This window comes from Acomys russatus, chromosome 3 (genome assembly GCF_903995435.1).
Source record: "Acomys russatus chromosome 3, mAcoRus1.1, whole genome shotgun sequence".
Classification (NCBI taxonomy): domain Eukaryota; kingdom Metazoa; phylum Chordata; class Mammalia; order Rodentia; family Muridae; genus Acomys; species Acomys russatus.
The window spans coordinates 10,049,370-10,068,320 of record NC_067139.1 but is presented as its reverse complement, the minus strand read 5'-3'; the positions used below and the strand labels follow the sequence as shown (position 1 = coordinate 10,068,320).

Genomic DNA, 18,951 nt, shown 5'->3' with positions numbered 1-18,951 from the left:
TAGCTCCCATGCACAAATATGTATTAGACACAAACACATTAAAAATACAAAGAACTGTCAGGCATGGTCCCAGCACTTGGGAGGCAGGGGCAGGCAGATCTCTATGAGTTCCAGGTCAGCCTGTTCTCCAAAGTGAGCCTAGGACATCCAAGGGTACCCAGAAAAACCCTGTCTTGAAAACCCCCAAAATAGGGCCAGAGAGATGGCTCAAAGATTAAGAGCACTGGCTGGTCTTTCAAAAGTCCTGAGTTCAGTTCCCTGCAACCACATGGTGGCTTACAACCATCTATAATGAGATCTGTGCCCTCTTCTGATGTACATGCAGGCAAAAACCACTGTATATATGATAAATAAATACATCTTTTAAAAACCCAAAATAAATAGATTAATTAATTAAGAAGAACTTCAGATATGTGTGTTTCATTTGGAATACATATAGAAATCAATGTATCTCTCAACCATCCTCTGAGGAGCTTCTATTTGTAATAGATGGTAATTAACACAGACCTACAGCTGGCTAAAGAGCAAAAAGTAAGAGACTACAGAATGCTCAGCCCTAAAGGGATTGTCCATGCAGCAGGTAACCCTTCCCAAGATGCAAGGATCATTTCAGAAGAGGAAGTGGAAAGAGGTAAGAGCCAGAGACAGTGGATGAGCACATGGAAACATCTGGTCTCCTGTGAACCCCCAGTCACTGCAACACATGAAACCTGTGCAAGACCAAGCCAAGCCAAACCCAGCATAAGATTAACCCCAGCCAAGCAGGTTCCATTGTCTGAACTAAAAGTAAGTCCATACATTGATTGTATGTTAAAACACAAAATGTGGGTACCAAGAAAAGAATCATAGTATTATTAAGTTGTGTACAGCTTTAAACAGCATGTCACACCTACATATACCATTTGAAAAGGTCTCCCTTACAGGACATGTAAGGGAGAACAACAGTATAAAATCCTGGGCTCATTTGTATACAAAGAGGAAAGGTGTATGTGTGTGTGTGTGTGTGTGTTCAACACAGGGTTTTTTTGCATAGCCTTGGCTGTCCTGGAACTCACTCAGTAGACCAGGCTGGCCTCAGACTCAAAGATCTGCCTGCCACTGCCTCCTGAGTGCTGGGAGTAAAGGCATGCGCCACCATGTCTAGCTAGAAAGGTGCATTTTTATTTTTCTCTCAGAATTAATAAGGAGTGACTTAGTTTATGTTGTGTTAAGAACATTGTGATAAGCTGAAGGATCGATGGGGAGGGGAATTATTTACCAAACTAGAACTGATAAAGATTTATTCGAGACAATTTACTAGCAGGGTGTGACGGCACACACCTGTAATCCCAGCACAGGTTGATCCAGGAGGATCAGGAGTTCAAAGCCGGTCTCTACTCTTTAGACTTAACCTCTAATTCTCCCTTTAGTCACTTTTGTCATAGCACAAGGAAAAGAAACCAGGATAATTGTCTCAAGGACATACGCTGTCTCCTGCCTGCTGCTTGAATTATGGCAAAGCATCTGCTATCCCACACGACGGCTTTGGGGCTTCTGCTTCACTGGATGTTGCTAAGATTTTGCAGAGTAGTAAGTAAGTAAGGGCGAAGAACACTAATGCATTATTCTTGCTTTTTGTTATTTTAGCATTTAGGGCAATGCTAGCAAAGCACTCTGTCTTAAAGCTGCAGTGAACATTCTAGACTTTTTGACATCTTTTATCATCAACCATTTAGGATAGTTAAGAAATGCGTATTAGCAGTCACACAGTCAAACTCGTGGTTATGTTAGTTAATTACAAAACTGTTTCCTAGTTTGACAGAAATAGCTAGGAAAAAAATTGAAATAAGATAGGTAGATAGTCTTCAAAAACCTCAGAGGTCTACAGAATATGACACTTAAAGGTTTTATTTTATTTATTTTATTTTTTATTTATTTATTTATTTATTTATTTATTTTTTTGGTTTTTTCGAGACAGGGTTTCTCTGTGTAGCCTTGGCCATCCTGGACTCACTTTGTAGACCAGGCTGGCCTCGAACTCACAGCGATCCGCCTGCCTCTGCCTCCCGAGTGCTGGGATTAAAGGCGTGCGCCACCACGCCCGGCTTTAAAGGTTTTATTAACTTAAAGCTTTTTTTTGGCAAATGAGACACAAATGCTGATTTCTATATGCCCCATATCTGGTTGCAAGCCTTGTTCTGAGACTCTCCTGTCTCAATGTTGTAAGAAGAAGGGGATTCAGCCAGGGAATGGAGCCACAGGCAGAGGTACAGGAGAGATGAAAAAGATTCAGTGAAGCAAAGGAAACTAAAAAGCAAGTAACTTGGGGTTTCAGGATAACATAGTGGGTTAAAAACAGACTTAAAGTGTTCAAGATTATGCTATAAAGCTTCATAAACAAAAGTAAAAGAGTCTCAGTTATTTGTATGCTAGCTGGGTTAAGGAAATAAACTAAGGGAAACAAACACACTTTTATAAAAATAATTTCAACAGCTTGTCCTGTCTCTTTTAAACTCAAGTGCAGTTTTGTTTGGCAGTTTTATGTTGTTTTGTTTTAATTTTATGTGCCTGCATGTAAATCTGTATTGCTTTCATGTCTGGTCTCCGTAGAGGCCAGAAGAAGATGTTGGACTCCCTGGCACTAAAGTTACAGACGGTTGTGAGCTCCAGTGTGAGTACTGGGAATTAATTGAACCTGGGTCTTAAGCAAAAAATGCTGTTTTCCAGTAAGCCATCTTGTAGCTGACATTAGCTACTTTGTGGCTTTTTTTTTTCTTCTACTCTTCTCCACCCTTTTTCTTCCACCTTTTCAATCCTCTAACACTAGCTAGATACGAGAGAAAAAAATAGAAAGGAAAGAGATCCCTGAATAAAGTCAGGGGTCAGAAAAGGGGCAATGTTATTTTTAGACTACTTCCTGCCAGTTAGGGGCATCTTGGAGCAAGTTTGAACTCACCGTCAGCATCTAATTTCTTCTTTGTGTATGACTACTTAACGAACCCATATACCCTCTGAAAAGTCCCCAGAATTCCAAACATCATTCAGTCACCGAAACTATCTGAAAACTATCTTGCAGAAAATGAGGCAAATCATAGTTAGCTACTGTGGGCAATCTGAAGCCGCCCCACCTCCCCACACCTTAGATTAAAATGAAAGCACATTCTTAATAATATTTCTCTGTTTTTAGAAGAAACCGAAATTCCAAAATTGTCACTACCCCATCTCTCTAGCCCCTTGTTTCGTTTTTGAGACAGGGTCTTGCTGTGCAGCCCTAAGAGGCCTACAGTTCAGTATACAGCACAGACTGGCCCTGAATTTTAGAAATCTTCCCGGCTCAGCATCTTCAGATATAGTTTTGCTTTTATTATTCATTTACTTTTGCCTTTTTCAAAAACTGGGGATTGAACATAGGATCTCACGAATGCAGGACAAGTGCTCTGATGCTGGCTACAGCCCGCTTTCTTGTTCGTACTGTTTTTGCTGACTTGGTTTGGTTTTCAGGTAGCCCTATAAAGTGTGCCTCACTGTATGCGTAGGCCCTCTTAAACGCTTCCCGCCTGCAGCCTTTTTTACTTGTATGTTTTATGTGCTTGCTTGATTTTTACATGAAATCTCATATAGCCCAGGCTGGCCCCCAACTCACTAATAGCTAAGGATATCCTTGAAATCCTGAGCCTCTTCTCTGTCTCCTGAGTGTGCTCTCTACCACGCCCAGTTTTGAGGCATATTTGTTGATTTGATAATTGTCAGTACTGAGAATACTTTCACATAAACGTGTAGTATAAAATGACAGGAGCATGTTCAAGCTATGTTAGAAAGTGCTGGAAATTCTGTCTCAATCCCAAGCCAAAATTCATTGAATGGTTTTTGTTTTTAGAAAACTCAAGTCAGAAACTCAGTCAGCAGTTTCAAAACTGAAGCATTATGGCTAAGGAGATGGCTCAGAGGGGAAAGTGCTTGCTGCTTGAGGCTGGCTGCCTGTTTGATTCCTAGGACCAGGTAAAAGCATAAGGGGAGAAACAGAGCTACAAGTTGTCCTCTGACATCTACATGCATGAATGTGCACACACACACACACACACACACACACACACAGAAAATTAATAATAGTTTTTTAAAAAATCATACATTCTAACACAATCCAGTCCAAAGGTGTACTAATGTGATACATGCTGAAGAATGATGGTAGAAAACTATTAAAAACATTTACACAATAAAAATATTATGTTTTTATAAGAGCAAAAACTGTGTATAAATAAAACAAGAAAAGCCCAGGATCATAACAGACAATAGTCTTATATCTGCACTGAGGGGTTTGAAGCAGAATTCCTTGGTGTCATATAACACAATGGCACACATGGTGCGAAGAGCACATGTCATATGTTTAGAACTGTGGCGGTTTAAATGAGAAATGCCCCCATGGGCTCGGGTGTTTGAACACTTGCTCTTGTACTGTTTGGGGAGGGGGTACGAAACCTTTACAAGAGATGCCTTGCTGGAGGAGTTTGTCACTGGGGGGGTGGGCTTTCAGGGTTTATAGCTTCATCCTGTCTCCAGTACATTCTCTCTGCTTCCTGTACATGTAGTTGAGGTGTGACAGCTCGGTTTACTGCTCGTGCCGCCATGCCTACCCTCCACAATGGTGTGTCCTCTGGAGCAGCACGTGAAAGTGAGCTTTCTGTATAAATCTCATTTGGCCGTAGCGTTTCATCACGGCAGCAGAAAAGCAGCTAGTGCGCAACCAAGGTTAACGGGACCACACAATTCGCCATGGGTCAGAGCTGCCGCAAGCACTGAGATTCACAATGTCCTTGATTTTAAATTAGTTTTTGGTTATTGTGCACTCAGAAACCTTTTTCCATTACCAACTTTTATGACACTCTCAACTTCAGTAGTGCGATCTCCATTTTGGGGTTGAGACCCATAGCTTTAGAAGCTGCGTCATTTCCTAGTTTGACAGTCATGCAGCCAGTTCAATAAGCAGATTTTTGCAATTTTGCCTGAACAACCAAATATCTTAGTCTATTTTCTGTTGCTATGAGAAGAGACTCAACACTGGACAGTTTATAAAGAATAGAAAGTTATACGCTTGTGGATCTGGGAGCTGAGGAGCTGCATCGCCTGTGTCTATTCTTGCTGGTGGCAGCTTTCTTAGAGGGGTTAAATGGATAGCTTTGTGGGAAAAGTGGTGCTGGCATAGAACTCCTGCTTGACGTGGTGGCACCTGCCTGTAATTCCAACACTCAGGAGGTGGGAGCAGGGGTCTGTGAACTTGTGGCCAGTCTGGGCTACATAGCAACAGTCGGTCTTGAAATAAGAGAGCACTCCTCCTCCATAGACAGATGCTAGGTTTCCTGGTATAGTTGACCTCTGAGTCCATCAGTTGCTAGCCCAAGGTCAAGAGGATGCATCTTGTTTTTTCTTGCTGGCAGCATCCCATTGTAGCATACCAGGACATCATCTGGTGAGGGCCATGGAGACACTAAGAACAGAATATTTTTTTTTCTTTCTGCATTTACTGCCTAGAATTTTATTCCCTGCTTCATTTCACACTTATTTCTGAAAATAATTTTGTCATATGGTGTGTGTGCACGCATGCTAAAAATAATCCATCCTGTGTAGATGATACATGCCTGGGAATACCTCTTCTGATTCCCCGTTTTCAGCCCATGCTTTCCTTGTAGGTTATTTGCCTTTCCCTGGACACCCTCCACCTCTTCCCATCCACTGGCTCCTTTCTAGCATCATTTCAACATACTCAGAAATTTTCCCTTGTTGGTACTGGATTTTATTTTTCAGTGTTTGGGCTGAACCCACAGTATTGAAGAGTCTCCTGACTCTCCAGGTTCATGTGCTGCTCTATTCTTGACCCACTTCCATGAGACTCCTGGGCCTGTAGGACCATTCAGTCTTCCTTAAGGAAGTCCAACAGCAGGTCCTTACTGATAAAGGAATGGATTTATTTATTTATTTATTTATTTATTTTGTTTTTTTGAGACAGGGTTTCTCTGTATAACCTTGGCTGTCCTGGAACTCACTCTGTAGACCAGGATGGCCTCAGACTCACAGCGATCCGTCTGCCTCTGCCTCCCAAGTGCTGGGATTAAAGGCGGGAGCCACCACCGCCCAGCTGGATGTATTTACTTATATATTTTATATATATATATATATATATATATATATATATATATATATATATATATATATATATATATATATATTTTTTTTTTTTTTTTTTTTTTTTTTTTTTTTTGGCAGGGGATTGAAAGCAGGACCTGGTATACGCTAGGTAAATATTTTATCACTAAGTAATATCCGCAGCCCTCTTTTTGGTTTTGGAGACAGGGTCTCACTAAGTTGCCTGGGTTAGCCTTGAAATCATTCTGTAGCCCAGGCTACTCTTGAACTTGCAGTCCTCCTCCATCAGCCACCCATGTAGCTAGAACTAAAAGCCTGAACCAACAGGCCAGGTCATATTGTTTAATCAAAGCTTAGTTCTTGGTTTTGTTCTTTGTTTTCCAAGACAGGGTTTCTTATGTAGTCCTAACTGTCTTGGACTCACTTTGTATACCAGGCTAGCCTTGAACTCACAGAGATCTGCCTGCTTCTGCCTCCCTGAGTTCTGAGAACCACCACCAAGCCTGGCTCAAAGCTTAGTTCTTAAGATGCTTTCTTTTATCAGGCGGTGGTGGCCTACACCTTTAATCCTAGCACTTGGGAGGCAGAGGCAGGTGGAACTCTGTGAGTTCTCTGTGAGAAACCTTGTCTCGACAAATAAAGAAAAATTTAAAAAAGGAAAAAAATAAAGATGCTTTCTTTTGAGCTTGGCGTAGTGAGTTTAAGGGCAGCCTGATCCGGAATAGCCAGAGGTATATAGTGAGACCCTGTCTCAGGAAAGAAAAAAAAAAAAGGATGCTTGTTTTCAAGATGCCATGCTGCCCTGGCTAGACTGCTTTACAGCCCTTCCTGTCAGTGGTCCCCACAGGTAAGCCCTGGATACCTCGTCAAATCTCCCCAAATTATTCACCTTCACAGTAAGGACAGCAAAGTGATTTGTGCAAGGTTATGTAGTGTGATACCATCAGAGGAGGGTCCCAATTAGCCTTATTCCGTGTAATATCTAAATCAGTCGACTGCATGTTGGATGCTGTGTGGGACGCTGGGACTCAGAGCAATAAGATGCTGTCTTGTCTCCTCTGCCTCTTGCAAATCTGCTTAGCCCTTCCCACCTGTCGCTGATCATCTGGCCCTTGCCTGTCCAGCTGCCTCACACACCACGGTTCACATGTCACTGCATCTAGAAGAGTTTTCTTGATTCTAAGGCTGGCTAGGCTCCTCCCCTCCTGAATTCTCCATTGTGCCCTGTGGCAGTTTGTTTTCAAGGTCAGCTTCACTCGATTTAGAATCACCTGAGTGGTTCTCTGAGGTGACTCACCTTGAGTGTGGGTGGCACCATTCTCTGGCTGGAGTCCCGGACTGACTGAAAAAGTACAAAGGAACAAGAGAGCTAGACGCCAGCATTCATCTCTCTGGCTTCCTGACCATGAGCAAAACAAAACCACTTCCTCACGGGCCTGCTGGCACACAAAGGCTGCGGCTGCGCCTGCCACTGTGCCTTCCCTCCTTGAAGGACCACAACATCACCCCTCCAGTCAAACCATCCCTTCCTTAAGCCACTTTTGTCAGGTGTTGTGAGAAAAGTAACTCACACACCCTCTTCCTATTCTTTCCAGAACAGCCATTGTCCTCAATGCATTTCTGTTGATGTGCTAAACACTCAGACAAACATGGACTTAAGGGGAAAAGGGTTTATTTTAGCTCCCAATTCCAGGTTGCAGTCTGTCCCAGCAGAGATGTCAAGATGGAAGCTTGAGGCAGCTAGTCACCACATCCACAGTCAAGAGCAGAGAGAAATAAACACGAGAGTGCCTGGTGTGTATTATCTCTGCTCCTACACAGTCCAGTCCGCAGACGCAGGGACCCACTTCCAACCTGAGTCTTACAGCAACAAAGCAGCCAAGGCAAACAGCCACAGACAAGCCCACAGCCGTCCTGATGGAGCGAATCCCTCTTTGAAACTCTCTCCCCAGGAGATTCGAAGTTGTGCCAAGCAGACAGTTAAAGTTAACTATCCCTGCTGTGCCAACAGGAGCCACCGTTGACTGTTCCATTTCCCAGGAGGGTGACCCTTGGTATAGCCACAGAGGCCAGCGGAGTTGTCTTCCCAATGTGCAGCCTCAGTACCTGGCACAGGGACGTTACTCAGAACCTGTTGGCTTTATGAACAAGGGGAAAACGAGACACGACTTCATGTTAAATATTGATACTAGAGAAATGTTATCTTTCTCAAGCAAAAACAAAACAAAACAAAAACACATCAAAAACAAAACAAAACAAAACAAAACTACCAGGCCTTATTCTGTTTGGAAGTAGACAAGAAAGAAGCCTAGGTGGCTTCCATCCAGCCCTTCCAATCCAGCCAGTCTGTTTGGTTTCCCACAGTCCTCAAGGAGATAGAAGACATTCATCTTTGGTATTAAACTTCTAAAGAGCAAGCTGGTTGTGGTGGTACATGTCTGAAATCCTGGTACCTGGGATACAGAAGCAGGAAGACAAAATGAGCTGCATAGGAACTCAAAGCCAGCCTGGACTACATAGTGAGGAGACACTGCATAGCCCCCTGCCCCCCCCCCTTTTTTTTTAAAGAATGTAGCCTAGCTATAAAACAAGTCAAGTTTGGTCAACAGATGAGAAAAAAATACAGACTAAAATGGAGGAGTCTTTCAAATTCAAGACCTGCTTTTAATTTAGATAGCATTGTTACCTTGAGAGAAAGGGGAAATTATTGTGACCAAGTTATTAAATTATTGTGAATAAATTTATGAACATTTTAAAAAGATTTTTATCTTTTTTTTTTTTTTTAAACAGGCTCAGTAGTGTACCCCTTTAACCCAGGTGCTCAGGAGGCAGAATCAGGCAATTATATGTTAGTTTCAGGCCAGTCTATTCTACATAGCAAGTTCTAAGTAATGAGGCCAATGTCAAAACAACCACCAAAACCAGCCACGTGTGTGTGTGTGTGTGTGTGTGTGTGTGTGTGTGTGTGTGTGTGTGTGTGTACACGTGTGAGTGCAGGCTGTGAGCGGCCTGGCGTGGGTGCGGGGAGCTGAGACCCTCTGAAGGAGCAGTGTGAGCGCTCACCTGCTGAGCGGTCTCTCTATCCTCTGATCACGGACATTTTGAAACTGAATCCAAACAAGCTATTTGAAGAATTCTGTAGGTTTGCTCTTTACAGCTTGGGATTTGGGATAACAACCTAGGAAACAAGTGAAATTTTCTTTTCTCCTTTTTAATATTAAAAAAATATATATATCATTACATTTCTTCCTAAATACATCAACACATTGCACTCAATCTATCAGTGACACACTTTTATTGATTTGTGTGTATGGGGTGGGGTAGGGAAGAAATCTGTGGGCCATAGCGCACATATACTTTAGGGGTCAGTTCTTTCCTTCTATTCTGTGGATCCTAGGGGCTGAATTCAGGTTACCGGGCTGGGCAGTGCGTGCCTTTAGGAGCTGACCTTGCAGGCCCTATTGCTTATTAAGTTAACTACAGTCTCGGAAGCCTCATTTTGGTTTTTACCCTCCCCTCGCCGCACCTGCCCATCTGCTCCCAATCCTTTCCTAGTTCCATTATTTTCTGATTTGGCCTCTTAAGATGGTTTATTTATCATTCCCTGGAGTGGGGGGCATGTGTGCACGGGGAGGTGAGACCACAGCTTCGTGAGATACTTTCTCTTTTTACTTTTATGTGGCCTCTGGGGCTGGAGCTCAAGCTTCTCACACACACACTTACCCGCCGCCGACCCATCTCACAGCCTGCGATTTCTCTTGTTGATGTTGATGATGTTTGTACTTACCTAGTAGGGGACATGCCGTGATCATAAAGGTAATTTTCCCGGGGCGAGGCTCATCCTTTGTACAGTGGATGTGCTGAGCCCCGAGATTTCCCCAAATGCAAAGAGCTTGACTACACATCTGTAATAGTAGGGAACTGCGTTTGGGCTCTCCCCTCCGAAAAAAAGTAAATACATACAAATGCTCATATGTATTTAAGAGGCTCAGGGCAGACCGAATTAGTGGCAAACAAGCTCAGGTTTGTTGGTACAGCTCGCACCATCCCAGGTTCACCATCCCAGGTTCACCATCCCAGGCCACTGGGCCAGGGAAGTCGCAGGCGAGACCCAAGATGGATGATTCTTACAGTTCTGGGCAAAGGGAAGGTGTTATGTCAGGCAAGAGCTGTTTGTCCCCCTCCCCCCCCCCCCCCGCCATAAAATTCTGGTTCAATTGCCTGGTGGTCATTTAGGAGGGGGTAGGTGCCACTTGGAACTCGGTTTTGGCACCATTGCGGGTGGGGAGCTTTACAATGTGGGCGGGGCCGTAGTGAGCTGAAGGGCGAGTATTTCCAGCCTGCGCCATGCTGGTCTTTGTTCTGGACTCAGATTAAACAGTATTTCCTGTAAACGAATTAAAATATCACACTACATACTGTTTTAGAAAGAACTATTTTATAAGCTGAAAACATTTTTTCCCTTTTTCTTCTGTTTAAAACGACATCAAAGCTGGACATAGTAGCACACGCCTATAATCCCAGTATGAGGGGCAGAGGCAGGCAGATTCTGTGAGTTTGAGGCCAGCCTAATCTACATAGTGAGTTCCAGGTCAGCCAGGGGTATATAATGAGACCCTGTCTCAAGACAACAAAACAACCCCCCCCATCTACCCAACCACTCACCAAACCAAACCAAACAAAACAACAACAACAACAAAATCAAGGATGAAGGCTCAGTGGTTAAGAGCACTTGTTGCTCTTGCAGTGAATCCACGTGTGAGTCCCAGCATCTGTGGAACCCAAGCCATGGTGACTTCATGATGTCACTAGACTCCATCTTAGGCCTGTCCTAATCCCAGTTATTGGAAAAACCTTAAACTGTTCCAGGAAAAGAAACCATCCTAGGCCTGAGCTAATCAGGGACAGCAGGGAAAGTACCTACCATCCCCAGATGTTCTTGACAGATTACTTAAGCTTTTATGATCATTTCCTCTCTTGCTGTAACTGCTATTAAAAACTCTGCCTAACGACAGCTCAGGGCTCTCCCTACTGATCCACTGTGTCAGTAATGTTCAAAGGCCCTCGAACTCCGGCTTGAATAAAAGCTCTTTGCTTTTGCATACAACTTTGGACTCCTGGTGGTCTTTGAGGATTTCTTTTTCTTTTCTTTCTTTTTTCTTTTGTTTTTGTTTTTGCTTTTTTTGTTTTTGTTTTTGTTTTTGTTTTGAGACAGGGTTTCTCTGTGTAACAGCAGCTCTGACTATCCTGGAACTAGCTCTGTAGTTCAGGATGGCCTCAACTCATGGAAATTCTCCTGCCTCTGCCTACAAAGTGCTGGGATTAAAAGCATGTGCTGCCACCACCCAGCCTTGAGGATTTCCTGTTCTGGGCATAACACATCCACATGGTGGCTCTCAACCATCTGTAGCTCTAGTTCCAGAGGATCTGACACCCTTTTCTGACTCTTCCAGGCCCTGGATCCAAGAAGATGTAGGAATGATGTCTTTAGGGCAATGACCTGAGAATTATTTAGGGAAACTATTATTTTCTTAGCACCAGACACATACATGCATGTAAAATACACAAGATTTAGCTGAACATGACCTTGATAACCTGGGATAACAGGAGTGTACTACTACATATGGCTTTCATCGTGTTCTTTCCATTTAATACCTCAGAAATTTCTCTATCTCAGCTATCTCAATTCTTTTTTTATGACTCTGTAATATTTCATTGCACAGACATACCATAATTTATTTAATCCCTCTCTTATGTGTCACTAGGCTATTTCATTATTTAACTAATATAAACAATACTATAACAAGCCAGGTATGATGGTTTATATCCATAATCCAAGTACTCAAGGAACTGAGGCAGAAGGATAGGATGGGCTACACAGTAAGTATGTGATCCGGCTCTGAATTATGCAACGAGACTCGGACTTGACAACTTTACCAACAAAACAATAAACAGGACTGTCAGGTCCCAAGAAACTCCTTTCCCCAAATTCTGGCATTTAGAGAAAAGCTCACATTCCCTCAGGGATTTAGGAAGCTGTTGCAGGATATTTAATCCTATTGTGAACTCCGTAATAGTGGACTGTAAAAACCTGTTTCTAGTTGTGCAGTGGCTCAGCTCTAGCACACACCTTTAATCCAAGAACTTTCCATACACAGCATTGAATAAAGTTAACTCTAGGTCAAGAGGCAGAGCAAGAATGCAACTGACAGGGATTAAGGAGGAACATTAAAAGGATTTCCCCCCCTTTTTAAGATTTATTTCTTACATATACAGTATTCTGCCTGCATGTGTGCCTGTAAGCAGAAGAGGGCATCCAATCTCATTATAGATGGTTGTGAGCCACCATGTGGTTGCTGGGAATTGAACTGAGGACCTTTGGAAGAGCAGCTAGTGCTCTTAACCTCTGAGCCATCTCTCCAGCCCCAAGACAAGGATATTTAAAACAGTGAGGAGAAGAAGAAAGGGCTCTTGGTTTTTACCTCTGGGATGTGAGCTGAGTAGGAAGGTCAGCTGGGTGCTTTCTCTGTCTCTCTGAGCTAATAGGTTTTCACCACAGCATCTGGCTCCTGAGTCTTCATATGTGACCCCTTCCAAGGAGCTTGGCATCTCTTAACAGAATCAAACTGCTGGTTTTTGCCTTTCTGGGTGGGGATCACCTGCCTACTCTGGCTTGCTTCTTCAAGGCCAATAAAAGAATGACTCTGGCCTCAGAAAAGTCCTAGACTGTTGACAGGCATCCTACTGATTAAATCAGGACCATGAGAATAATCTTCCTGTTGATTAAAAGCAACTTACTGATTAGAGACATTAATTATATCCATAAAAATCTCATGGCTGTTTCTGTAAAGCTAATGTGACCTTGGGCACAAGGCCAGGGAAAATGTGAGACATTTTAGATATCTGGCTGTCAGTTTGTATGGTGTCAAGAATTTGTATTGGTGCTGATATGCTAAGTGAGACACAGTTCTGTTTTAATTTGCATATCTCTGACTGAGAAAAGGTGGTTTTTACTCAACAAAGTTAAGGACCATTTCCCCATCCTTTTCTGAGAAGTGCCTATGTATAAAATTTTAATTTTATTTATTATTGTAGGTATATGTACTCCTGTGTGTGTGTGTGTATGTGTGTGTACAGACATATGCATGCATACCATGGAGGACAACTTTGTGATATTGGGTCTCTCCTTCTACCTTTACGTGGGTTCTGAGGATCAAACTCAGGTCTTGAGGCTTGGGAGGCAAATGCCTTTTCCCACGGAGCCATGTAAAGTGCCTATTTTCTATTGGATGACTTGAGAATGTCATGAAGCTATGCTGGCCTCCAAACCTTGATCCTTCTGTCTCTATCTCCCAAGTGCTGTGATTACAGGTATAAGGCACCATGTTCATTCTTTTTGCTGAAAGAAAGGGTCCAACTCTGTAACCAAGGTTGGCCTGGAGCTTGTAGCAATCCTTCTGCCTCAGACTGTTAAGAGCTGGGATTACAAACATGAACTACCATACTCATGTGACTTTGCTGGTTTAGGGGCCAAATTTTGATATTTCAGAACTCTGTATTGGATCAAGTTGCCTATTGATGCCTTCAATTGCAGAGTTTGCTCTGGGGTATTTATCCTAAAATATTCTAAAACCGAGATCCAAGGCATCATACCATTAACAGGAAGCTGTTTTTACACATGCAAAAAAACCCCCATACTTTATATATTCAGACAAATATTGAGTCCTGGGTATTGCAATAACTTGAGGTCCTGCCCTTGCTTTTCATTTGTTCCAATAGGAATTGGTGTTTGGAGCACATGCCTCAGGGGACTGCTATGGTTAATAACCCCAGAGTGTTGGATATTGTGATAGTTAATACTTGTTGTCAACTTGATGAGATTTATTATTTTTTTAATTTCTTTTTTTTTTTTTTTTTGGTTTTTCGAAACGAGGTTTCTCTGTGTAGCCTTGGCCATCCTGGACTCATTTTGTAGACCAGGCTGGCTTCGAACTCACAGTGATCCGCCTGCCTCTGCCTCCCGAGTGCTGGGATTAAAGGCGTGCGCCACCACGCCCGGCTCTTTAATTTCTTAATTTAAATTTTATTTTATATGCATTGCCATGAGGGTGTCAGAGCCATAGGATTTAGAGTTACAGACAGTTGTGAGCTGCCACGTGGGTGCTGGGAATTGAACATGGGTCCTCTGGAAGAACAGCCAGTGCTTTTAACTGCTGAGTCATCTCTCCAGCCCCTTGATGGGATTTATAACCCATGAGTAGCATGGAAACTTGTCAGTGAGGAATTATCCACATTAGGTTAAGTGAGGTAGGAAGAATCACTGTAAAGGCGGGTGGAACCATTCCAGGGGTGAAAAGGAGAAAGCAAGCTGGACACAGGCATTGATAGCTCCCTGCTTCCGGATTTTGAATGCAATGTGATCAGCTGTTTCCTGCACCTGCCATGGTACCTTCCCTGCCACAGTGGACTGTATGCCTCCCAACTGAAAGGGAAATGAACTCTACTTCCCTTAGATTGCTTTGTTGGGGTATTCTGTTGCAGCGATGAGAAAGGTCAGTAATACAGATAGCAAGAGAAGCTTAAGATGATCGAGAGCAGCTCACGAATGAGATGGAAAGTACCAGGCTGCACTGCATGGTGCAAAGCACACAGCCATGTCTGTGGCAGAGTGCTGACTGACACGTTCCAAATAACCAATGGCTAGATGATGCGTGGTTGCTAGGATACCAACTCCCCAAGCCGTTCCACAGATGCAGTGGGGGAACTGCACATGACTGGGATTTTAGACATTGGAGGGCAGAGGCAGGAGGATCATGGCATGTTTGAGGACAGCCTGGTCTATCTAGTGAGTTCCAGGTCAGTCAGAGAACTGAATAGAGAGGCCTTGTCTCAGAAGAAATAACAACAACAAATAAATCATTTTTGGCTCAGTTTGATGGGACATCAGGAATCAAGGTGGCAGGTGGTTCCCTGGGAGCAGGAGCACATGGCAACTGCTTGTTCATATCTCTGTAGAGGAATTGAAATTCAGAACATGGCTGCTCTGGCAAGAGATCATATCCAAAAGACCTTCTAGGTCTGTGTGATCTGGCTAGAATACAAACACGCCTTTAATCCAGGAGACAGAGGCAAGCAGATCTGAGTCCAAGGTCATCCTGGTATAGAGGGAGTATCAGGTAAAGAAAAGCTTAGGCCCAGGTGTGGTGGTGCATGCCTTTAATCCCAAACAAAGGTGAAGTTAGTTTGTAGAGGGAAGCACCCATGTTTGAAAGTGAGTGGCAGAAAAAGTGATGAATTAGAGAAAGATTTGACTGATTAGGACACGCCTATCTCTCATGTGAACAGAGAGGAAAGGAAAGCTACTTAAAGGACAATGCAGAGAGACATGAGGCAGGTTTACCAGGACAGTAATAGAGAGACAGATTGCAGAGAGAACTCTGAAGACTGAACGAGTCAGAGAATGAGAAGGAACCAGAAGATTAGAGCAGATTGCTGGAGTTAGTTTGAGGCCAAACAGTAATTCAGGGGCTGAGAGAGAAGCCAGATAGAATAAGTCAGCTGGGAGAGGCGTTAGAGCCAGAACAGCTGAGTTGAACCAGCCAGCCCAGAGCTCAGAAAGAACAAGAAAGGGTGAGCTTATTAAGCAATTAAGTCTCAGAGACTTAGGTTAGATTGTATGTGAAAGGACTAGCAGACTGATTCCATCTTAGGCTTTTCTTCCATCTTAACACACACAGGCCCTCAGTTCTGGGAAAAACCACCAAAACAGAGGGACCACCTATTAGCCAAGGACAGACAGATGTTCCCAGTCTCAAGATAGATTGCTGTTGCTGACTCCACACATTGCTGACTCCATGGTCCTTATCACATCCTGCCTGGTCTACAGAGTAAGTTCCAGGACAGGCAGGACTACACAGAAAAACCCTGTCTTGGAGAAAAAAAAAGACCTATAATTTCACCTGTAAATACTTCAACACAAAAGCTATGATACTGCTGGAGATAAAGCTTGGTGATAGATTGCAGTGCCCTGGGTTCTATCCCAGCACATAAAAGAAATTAGTAGCTACATAAAAATGTTACTATACTTAATATTGTAACATTATAAACTATTCCGTTATTAAAATTTCTCATGATTGATGAGTCCAGTTACTAAGTTGCCCTGAGTAATAGGTCTCATTAAAAAAAAACATTTATTTTACTTTAAATTGTGCATGTACGGGTATCTGCACACAGGTGCAGTACTACTGAGGGCAGAGGCATTGGATCCCCTGGCGCTGGAGTTGTGTGGTTGTGTGTTCCTGACGGGGTTGCTGGGAATTTAATTTGGATCCTCTACAAGATCAGTGAACACTCTAAATGGCTAAGCCAGCTCTCCATCCTTCACGTACTATGGCTGTTCTCTATAAACCTTTCCTTCTGTTTTACAGTGTTGAGGTTCAAACTCAGCCCTCCTTTTTTCTTTGCTCTTCTCTTGGCTCTCCCCTCCCTCCTCCTTTTTCTCCCCTCTCTTCCCCCTCCTCCACCCCGCTGCCATTGTACTATGTAGTTCATGATGCCTTGTGGTCCTGGCATTGCACCCACCTCCCTGGTGCTGGCACTATGCCTACTCCTCCTGCTTTTTAACCTCTTTCTCATCAGCTATTTGTTGGAGGGCCAAGTAAATTGCCTCATGCACTTCCTACCTTTTTGACATCATTCCCATGGTGGGCTCTACAATTGGTCTCTAGTATTTCCTTAGACTGGCAGAAAATATCCAACTCAGACTTAGTTCTGGGGGATGGGGACTGAATTCTTCGTAGTTTCACTTGTCTTTAAAAAACTTCTAGATGATACCCAAAGTTGTCCTCTGGACTCTACGTGCATGCACACACATGCAAACCTGCAACACACACACACACACACACACACACACACACACACACACACACACACACATGATTTCCAGGTAGAAGCCAGTGAATCTTTGTTTCCACATATAGCCTTGGTGATCTTGAAAATAAATCCTGAGATCTGGCATTCTCCTGTCAGAAGATTAAGGAGGAGCCAGACTCTCTAGAGCTCTGCCTCACCCAGCAGCTCCGCAGATGGCAGCCCTGTGGGAAAGGTGGCCATTCTTGGCACCTACCTTGTCTAAACAGTCACCTGTCACTTCCCCACTTATGGCTTACACATGATTTGAAAATGAGTGATTTATAATTTCAGCACAAGTTGGATCATCTCTTGGATATAAAATAATGAGGTTTATTATAAAGCAACAACAACAAAAACCCAGTAAGAATTTAAAGAAAGCAGTGATCTTACCACTTAGAATTAATCCTAAAAGAAACCACTTGGCATGGTGGTCCAGGACTCAGGAGACTAAGGTAGGATGACTGCCTCAAGTTCAAGGTCAGCCTGAGTTACACGGTGAGAACCAGGCCAGCTAGCCAATAAGACACATGAATAGAATATCAGGACTTCGATGGCAGAGACAAAAGAGTCAGGAGTTCAAGGTCATTCTAGGCTATATGTGTCTCTGTCCCAAAAACAACAAAAGAAATGGATCATTCCGTGAGACTGCACAGAGACAGACACTGCATATCCAGTCACTTTCTTGTTTCCACCAAACGGAGTGAAACAAAGCCGTGACATTTCTCCATACTAAGATCTTTTCACAAAGATCTTCTGTTTAACATATGCATAATTTTAGCAAAAATAGACAAATCCTTGGTCCTCTTCTTTTTAAATACATATTTCTATTTTTATTCGTGTGTGTGTGTGTGTGTGTGTAAATGCCACATGTGTGCAGTTGCCCGAGGAAGCCAGAAGATGGAATCGGATCTCTTGGAGCTGGAGTTACATGCGCTGGTGATTCGCCTTGCATCCATGCAGCATGTTAACAAATTTAAAAAAGAAAGAAAATGGCTCTGGACTCTCTACTTTTCCCTTTGCTGATAGTGCTGGCATTTTGCCAGTAGAGGGCGCAGGTGAGACATTACAGGAGCCGATTTGGCGGCAAAACTTGAGAAAAGCACCAGGCTTCCACAGTTGAGACAGAAGACAGAGTCTTGCCTTTCCCCGGGGAATGGGGTAGGCGGTGATGCTTACCTCTAACGGTAGCACTCGAGAAGCTGAGTAGGGAGATGGCTGAGGTATAATTCAAATACAGTAAAATCCATGTCTTAAGTATAGAGTTAAAATTTCCTCAGCTTCAATTTTTTTGTTAGTTTGAGTTGGGCCCTTGCACGTATGGATATTAAAAACGAACCAAGTATATAAAATACCTTTGGAAAAAAATACGTGTATATTCTCGTGCTTGCCACTAGTGGGAGTAAGTCCTTTGTCCTCACCGGCCGAGTACAGAAGCTTTTAGCTTCCGGCAGAGGGTCAGAAGATACGGTCAGAGGACACAGACCTCTGGAGGTCAGAGGAATCCTAATGACCTCAGCCAAAGACTCCTGCCGTGGCCGACTGCGCAGGCGCACGGAGGCCGAGCGCGCGGCGGGCGGCGGTGAGAGACGATTGGCTGGAGGCTGAGGCCCCGCCCCTCAGTTGCGTCAGCGGCCAGGTCGGCGTGTCAGTCCGCAGGTTCGGGTCGTTCTTGGCGCTGTCGGGTCCGGCGTGGTGCCAGCGGCTCATCCTGATCTTAACGCTCGCTGGGAGCGGAACACCGCAGCCTGTGAGTTCGAGGACGCGAGAGAGGCGGGCGCAAGCGCGACAGCGGTGTCGCGCGGCTGGCCCAGAGCCAGGCCTGCTTCGACAGCCGCGGGGAGCGGGCCCGGGAGAGGCGAGGTCTTGAAGGGACCCGAGTGTCAATCCTGAGTCTCCGCACGGCCGCAAGGCAGAGCTAGGCGA

The 18,951-nt window shown here is 43.8% G+C and overlaps 1 non-coding gene across 1 annotated transcript; it reads left to right on the top strand.

The window, feature by feature from the left end:
• Nucleotides 1–9,896: 9,896 nt before the first annotated feature.
• LOC127187290 (U1 spliceosomal RNA) lies at nucleotides 9,897–10,059 on the top strand. Its single transcript, XR_007830445.1, has one exon. It is a non-coding gene; the product is annotated as a U1 spliceosomal RNA (small nuclear RNA).
• Nucleotides 10,060–18,951: the final 8,892 nt, after the last annotated feature.